Source organism: Bos indicus x Bos taurus, chromosome 1, assembly GCF_003369695.1.
Source record: "Bos indicus x Bos taurus breed Angus x Brahman F1 hybrid chromosome 1, Bos_hybrid_MaternalHap_v2.0, whole genome shotgun sequence".
Taxonomy (NCBI): domain Eukaryota; kingdom Metazoa; phylum Chordata; class Mammalia; order Artiodactyla; family Bovidae; genus Bos; species Bos indicus x Bos taurus.
In genome coordinates this window covers 113,745,424-113,753,790 of record NC_040076.1, presented here as the reverse complement: position 1 = coordinate 113,753,790, position 8,367 = coordinate 113,745,424, and positions in this window count along the sequence as shown.

Below are 8,367 nucleotides of genomic sequence, written 5' to 3'. Positions count from 1 at the left end.
GAACTTCCAGATGTTCAAGCTGGTTTTAGAAAAGGCAGAGGAACCAGAGATCAAATTGCCAACATCCGCTGGATCATCGAAAAAGCAAGAAAGTTCCAGAAAAACATCTATTTCTGCTTTATTGACTATGCCAAAGCCTTTGACTGTGTGGATCACAATAAACTGTGGAAAATTCTTCAAGAGATGGGAATACCAGACCACCTGACCTGCCTCTTGAGAAACCTATATGTAGGTCATCAAGCAATAGTTAGAACTGGACATGGAACAACAGACTGGTTCCAAATAGGAAAAGGAGTATGTCAAGGCTGTATATTGTCACCCTACTTATTTAATTTCTCCATATTCACAGTTCAAAAGCATCAATTCTTTGGTGCTCAGCTTTTTTATGGTCCAACTCTCATATCTATACATGACTACTGGAAAAACCATAGCTTTAATTAGACAGACATTTGTTGGCAAATAATGCCTCTGCTTTTCAATATGCTGTCTAGGTTTAATAGCTTTTCTGCCAAGCACCAAGTGTCTTTTAATTTCATGGCTGCAGTCACCATCTGAAGTTATTTTTGGGCCCCAAAAAAGTAAAGTCTCTCACTGTTTCCACTGTTTTTCCATCTATTTGCCATGAAGTGATGGGACCAGGTGCCATGATCTTCATTTTCTGAATGTTGAGTTTTAAGCCAATTTTTTCACTTTCCTCTTTCACTTTCATCAAGAGGTGCTTTAGTTCTTCTTCGCTTTCTGCCATAAGGATGGTGTCATCTGTGTATCTGAGGTTATTGATATTTTTCCTGGCAATCTTGATTCCAGGTTATGCTTCATCCAGCTCGGCATTTCATCTGATGTACTCTGCATATAAGTTAAATAAGCAGAGCAACAATATACAGCCTTGACGTACTCCTTTTCCTATTTTAAACCAGTTGTGTTCCATGTTCAGTTCTAACTGTTGCTTCTTGACTTGCATACAGGTTTCTCAGGAGGCAGGTCAGGTGGTATGATATTTCCATCTCTTGAAGAATTTTCCACAGTTTGTTGTGATCCACACAGTTAAAGGCTTTGGTATAGTTAAAAAAGCAGAAATAGATGTCTTTCTGGAACTCTCTTGCTTTTTCGATGATCCAGTGGATGTTGGCAACTTGATCTCTGGCTCCTTTGCCTTTTCTAAATCCAGCATGAATATCTGGAAGTTCACGGTTCATGTATTGTTGAAGCCTGGCTGGAGAATTTTGAACATTGCTTTGCTAGCATGTGAGATGAGTGCAATTGTGCGGTAGTTTGAATATTCTTTGGCATTGCCTTTCTTTGGGATTGGAATGAAAACTGACCTTTTCCAGTCCTGTGGCCACTGCTGAGTTTTCTAAATTTGCTGACATATTGAGTGCAGCACTTTCACAGCATCATCATTTAGGATTTGAAATAACTAACTGGAATTCCATCCTCTCCACTAGTATTATTTGTAGTGATGCTTCCGAAGGCCCACTTGACTTCACATTCTAGGATATCTGGCTCTGGGTGAATGATCACACCATCGTGGTTATCTGGGTCACGAAGACGGTTTTTGTATGGTTCTTCTGTGTATTCTTGCCACCTCTTCTTATCTTCGGCTTCTGTTAGGTCCATACCGTGTCCTTTATTTTGCCCATCTTTGCATGAAATGTTCCCTTGGTATCTCTTATTTTCTTGAAGAGCTCTCTAGTCTTTCCCATTCTATTGTTTTCCTCTATTTTTCTGCATTGGTACTGAGGAAGGCTTTGTTATCTCTCCTTGCTATTCTTTGGAACTCTGCATTCAAATGGGTATATCTTTCCTTTTCTCCTTTGCCTTTTACTTCTCTTCTTTTCTCAGCTATTTTTATGGCTTCCTCAGACAACCATTTTGCCTTTTCATTTCTTTTTCTTGGAGAGGATCTTGATCTCTGCCTCCTATACACTGTCATGAACCTCCATCCATAGCTTTTCAGACTCTCTATAAGATCTAATCCCTTGAATCTATTTGTCACTTCCACTGTATAATCATAAGGGATTTGACTTAGGTCATACCTGGATGGTCTAGTGGTTTTCCCTACTTTTTTCAATTTAACTCTGAATAAGGAGTTCATGATCTGAGCCACAGTCAGCTTCTGGTCTTGTTTTTGCTGACTGTATAGAGCATCTCCATATTTGGCTGCAAAGAAAATAATCAATCTGATTTCAGTATTGACCATCTGGTGAGATCCATGTGTAGAGTCTTCTCTTGTGTTGTTGGAAGAGGGTGTTTTCTATGATCAGTACATTCTCTTTGCAAAATTCTGTTAGCCTTTGCCCCTCTTCATTTTGTACTCTAAGGCCAAATTTGCCTGTTACTCCAGGTATCTCTTGACTTCCTACTTTTTCATTCCAGTCCCCTGTAGTGAAAAGGACATCTTTTTTTTGGTGTTATTTCTAGAAGATCCTGTAGGTCTTTATTTCCATTATATTTCCTTAAAAGGGGTTTATTACTGATATTTAGATTTTTACAACTCAATTGCATTTGTCTATTAAGTAAAATCCGGGAGTTGGTGATGGACAGGGAGGCCTGCTGTGCTGCGATTCATGGGGTCGCAAAGAGTCGGACACAACTGAGCGACTGATCTGATCTGATCTGATTAAGTAAAATAGGTTTTTTCAATTTCCAGGTTTCTTTCCAAATATACTCTTTCTTGAATCAATTAGGTAGAGAATCATCTATTTAAATATTCCCCAATATATTTACATTAATTTTCTATAGCAGTGTCATGCCCTCCATGCTCTTCTATGAATAGACCTATGGCCACTTTTGTTCCCCTTTGTCTCATTGTTTCTCATCTCTTGTCTCCATCTTGATAGTGTGTGTGTTCATCTTTCTTTTGTTTGGCCCTAATTGGGATTTCCTTAGTTTATTGGTATGTTATAATACCAGTCCTAAGATTTATTAGGAATTCTCTTCTCTTTGCTCTCCATTCATATTTTTGTTTTTTAAAAACTGTTTAAGTTGAAAGCTTTCTAACTCAGTCATTTTAATCCTTTACTATTTCTGAAAAAATTTAAATCTATCAATTTTAATCTAAGTAGCATTTTTTAACTGAAATCTATGTGTTATGTGATATGTTTAATGCCATATAATTTATGATTAACATAATATTTCTGTCCTAACATCTAAGATACTTTGTGTTTTCGTGGTGGTGGCAGTATACTTTATTATGAATTTCAATACAAGGATTTCCAGGCATTGTTCCTTTTACATTCACTCAACCAGTCCATTCTGAAGGAGATCAGCCCTGGGTGTTCTTTGGAAGGAATGATGCTAAAGCTGAAACTCCACTACTTTGGCCACCTCATGTGAAGAGTTGACTCATTGGAAAAGACTCTGATGCTGGGAGGTATTGGGGGCAGGAGGAGAAGGGGACGACAGAGGATGAGATGGCTGGATGGCATCACTGACTCGATGGATGTGAGTCTGAGTGAACTCCGGGAGTTGGTGATGGACAGGGAGGCCTGGCGTGCTGTAATTCATGGGGTCACAAGGAGTCAGACACGACTGAGCGACTGAACTGAACTGAACTCAAATGCCTTATACTAAGTGAGTTGTTTAATCTCATTTCTTACTTTAACTCAATGTTTTTTTCAATCTTAGATTTTGATTATTTCTTGATGATACTGATGAGTTGTATTTTTATAGTTCCAGAAATGTGTTAGAACACACAGTGCTAGAAGCCAAAATATAGTCAAGTCAAATTTCACATCATCTAAACAACTTCATAAGCTTTTCAGTGGTTGGAAAAAGACATTTCCCTTGTTCTTCTCTCAATAAGAAAGGTTGATAAGTGTTTAACCTATGATATTTATTTTTCTCCTCACAAAATATGATATTCAAGCCTGAATATTTAACAGAACTTATTAATAAATTATAACCGTGAACCATGAACTTTCAGATGTTCAAGCTGGTTTAAGAAAAGGCAGAGGAACCAGAGATCAAATTGCCAACATCTGCTGGATCATTGAAAAAGCAAGAGAGTTCCAGAAAAACATCTATTTCTGCTTTATTGACTATGCCAAAGCCTTTGACTGTGTGGATCACAATAAACTGTGGAAAATTCTGAAAAAGATGGGAATACCAGACCACCTGACCTGCCTCTTGAGAAACCTATATGCAGGTCAGGAAGCAACAGTTAGAACTGGACATGGAACAACAGACTGGTTCCAAATAGGAAAAGGAGTTCGTCAAGGCTGTATATTGTCACCCTGCTTATTTAACTTATATGCAGAGAACATCATGAGAAGTGCTGGGCTGGAAGAAGCACAAGCTGGAATCAAGATTGCCAGGAGAAATATCAATAACCTCAGATATGCAGATGACACCACCCTTACGACAGAAAGTGAAGAAGAACTAAAGAGCCTCTTGATGAAAGTGAAAGAGGAGAGTGAAAGAGTTGTCTTAAAGCTCAACATTCAGAAAACTAAGATCATGGCATCTGATCCCATCACTTCATGGGAAATAGATGGGGAAACAGTGGAAACAGTGTCAGACTTTATTTTTTTGAGCTCCAAAATCACTGCAGATGGTGATTGCAGCCATGAAATTAAAAGACGCTTACTCCTTGGAAGGAAAGTTATGACCAACCTAGATAGTATATTCAAAAGCAGAGACATTACTTTGCCAACAAAGGTCCATCTAGTCAAGGCTATGGTTTTTCCAGTGGTCATGTATGGAAGTGAGAGTTGGACTGTGAAGAAAGCTGAGTGCCAAAGAATTAATGCTTTTGAACTGTGGTGTAGGACAAGACTCCTGAGAGTCCCTTGGACTGCAAGGAGATCCAACCAGTCCATCCGAAATGAGACCAGTCCTGGGTGTTCATTGGAGGGACTGATGTTGAAGCTGAAACTCCAATACTTTGGCCACCTCATGCAAAGAGTTGACTCATTGGAAAAGACCCTGATGCTGGGAGGGATTGGGGGCAGGAAGAGAAGGGGATGACAGAGGAGGAGATGGCTGGATGGCATCACTGACTTGATGGACATGAGTTTGGGTAAACTCCAGGAGTTGGTGATGGATAGGCAGGCCTGGTGTGCTGTGATTCATGGGCTTGCAAAGAGTCGGACATGACTGAGCGACTGAACTGAACTGATGTATACTTACTTATATTTTTTTCTTAGATAATTTGAAAATATTATGCCAGTCTGATAAAAATATATCTGAGTCGTTGCAAGAAAAATACTCATTTAATTTTCTGAATTCATATGTGTAAACATAAGTATTTTACTAAAAGATGCAGGACACAATGTATACTTCTACATTAGAGTCACAATAACTAAAAATTATTTTATGATATTTAATGAATTGAAAACAGTGAATTTGTTTCTCAGTCTTTGTCTTGTCAATAACTTGTGGGATTATCAAACCTGTTGAATTCTAGTATGTTCTTTACTCTATGTTTCTGAACTTTAAATGTTGTTATAAATATTCTTATTATCTGAATTTGAACATAGAAAAGCCCAAAGATTCAATTGTATAATTTTACCCTTTTTGTTAACTTATTATTGAAACAAATACAAATACATATAGAGGCAATCATTCATAACTCTTCCATGAGTCAGGCTAATACTTCTTAAATGAGAACTATATGTCTGTGTATTGCATATATGTACATCAAAATCCCAGTAATTCTAAGTGCAGTAAAGCAACTAATGGAAATAAAGCCTTTAAATGGTTAAAGAGATTTAAGTATTTGTGAGGAATGCTAGATTCTTCTCTGGCTATACTTTATTATCCACAGGTGGTAACTTCTGCTAAAAAATTCATGAGGTTGGTTTTGTTTGATTTTTCTCTTGTAGCTTTGTAAGAGGCCCTGTTCTCGCCCTTTTAATAATTCATGTAGAGATGGTCTTTCATTTGTGAGTGAGAATATTTGCTCACTGCCTTGAGGGCTAAGGAATGAAATGTTGGGTATTTTAAAGACTTGGTTAAGAAATAAATGCTTTCACTGCGTACATCTTTTATGAATTGTTTCAGCTTATTAATTTATATAATTAGTACATTATATGATCATGTAAGCTATTTGTAAATTTCCTTTGAATTCTAGAAATAAACTCTTAAAATATCTAAAGCTAAAAGAGCAGTTTTAATTGAATTTATATTTTTATCCATTTGATGACCAAAAAGCCTAATAATTGGTAGGTTTCAAGATGGCCTTGTGAGATAGTAGAATGTTATAGATCAACATATTCCATGTTAACAAACTTCCTGAGTAATTTAACATGCTCACTATTATCAAAAATAAAGATAGATGTCAGTACTGTGGATATTTCATTTTGTAGCAAATACTTGCAGCTTCCCTGATGGCTCAGACGGTAAAGCGTCTGCCTGCAATGTGGGAGACCCGGGTTCGATTCCTGGGTTGGGAAGATCCCCTGGAGAAGGAAATGGCAATCCACCCCAGCACTCTTGCCTGGAAAATCCCATGGACGGAAGAGCCTGATAGGCTAAGTCCATGGGGTCGCAAAGAGTTGGACATGACTGAGCAACTTCACTTCATTTCACTTCACCCTGGAAAACAAGTTCTCAAGTGGATAATTTAATCAAATTTTATCTTGGTCACTAGAAATAAATTAATCAGAAATGCACCAGCCTACATGACAATCAAAATTAGCCCAAAGTTTATGCTCATGTTTCTTCTCTGCTTCAAGAGTTCCCATTCAAGATGAAGCTCATTAATTTATCATCATATTCATATCAAGTTCTCATATCTTTCTTTGAGTTTGAATATGTCTAAAAGGCTCAACTCAAAAATAATAATAATAAAAGAATACAAAGCTCAATTTCAGATACAGAAATTTCCTTCAGAAGCCAACTCTAGGATCAGTAGCCAGTGTCTAAGCTTGCAGTATTTCCATATCAATATATGCTAATGATACTTTATCATAATCACTTATTAGAAGTTTTCAAGTTTTTTTCATCCTCGATTCACCTCTAGGCATACCTCAGAGATACTGCAGGTTTGCTTCCAGATGACCATAATAAAGCAAAAGCTAAGTCACAGGAATTTTTTGGTTTTCCAGTGCATATAAAATTTATGTTTGTACCATACTGTAGCCTAATGAGTGTGCAAAAGCATCATGTCTCTAAGAAAACAATGTATATTACCTTAATTTAAAAATACATTTATCACTAAAAATTGCTAGCCATTTTCTGAGCCTTTAGCAGATTGTAGTCTTTTGCTGGTAGAGAATCTTGCCTCAATGCTGATGGCTACTGACTGATCAGGGTGGTGATTGTTGAAGTCTGGGGTAGTTGTGGCAGTTTCTTGAAACAAGACAACAATGAAGTTTGCCCTATCCATTGACTCTTCCTTTCATGAATGATTCCTTTTCACCATGCAATGTTGTTTGACAGCATTTTGCCCATTGTAGAACTTCTTTAAAGATTAGTCAGTCTCCTCAAACCCTGTGGCTGCTTTATCAACTAAGTTTATGCAATATTAAATTCTTTGTTTTCATTTCAACAATCTTCACAATATCTTTTCTGGGAGTAGATTCCATCTCAAGAAAGCACTTTTTTGCTCATCATAAGCAGAAACTCCTCACCCATTAAAGTTTTACCATGAAATTGTGGTGATTTAGCCATATCTTCAGGTTCCACTTCTTATCTTGGTTCTCTTGCTGTTTTCACTACATCTACAGCTACTTCCTCCATGGAAGTCTCAAATCCCTTGAGGGATTTGAGGGATATGAGGACCAGAATCAACTTCTTAGAAAATCCTGTTACTCTTCATATTTCGACCTCTTTCTAAAAATCATAAATGCTCTTGAAGTGAAGTCACACAGTCATGTCCGACTCTTTGCGACCGCGTGGACTATAGCCCATCAGGCTCCTCCGTCCATGGAATTCTCCAGGCAAGAATACTGGAGTGGGTTGCCATTTCCTTCTCCAGGGGATCTTCCCAACCCAGGGATTGAACCCAGCTCTCCCACATTGCAGGCAGACGCTTTAACCTCTGAGCCACCAGGGAAGCCCATGAATGCTCTTAATAGCATCTAAATAGTGAATTCTTTCCAAAAAGTTTGATTTTGCCTAGATTCATTAGTGGAATCACTATCCTTGGCAGCTATATCCTTTCAAAATATATTTATTTAATAATAAGACTTAAAAGTCAAAATATTACTTCTTGATCCATGGGCTGCAGAATGGTTGTTGTTATCAGCAGACATAAAAACATTACTTTCATTGTACATCTACATCAAAGCCATACCCATCATCAGTGAGCACTAATATTTTTAAAGAGGAATTTTTTTTTTTCCTGAGCAGTGGGCCTCAACAATTGGCTTAAAATATTCAGTAAACTATGTTGTAAACAAGTGCTGTCACCCAGGCTTTGTT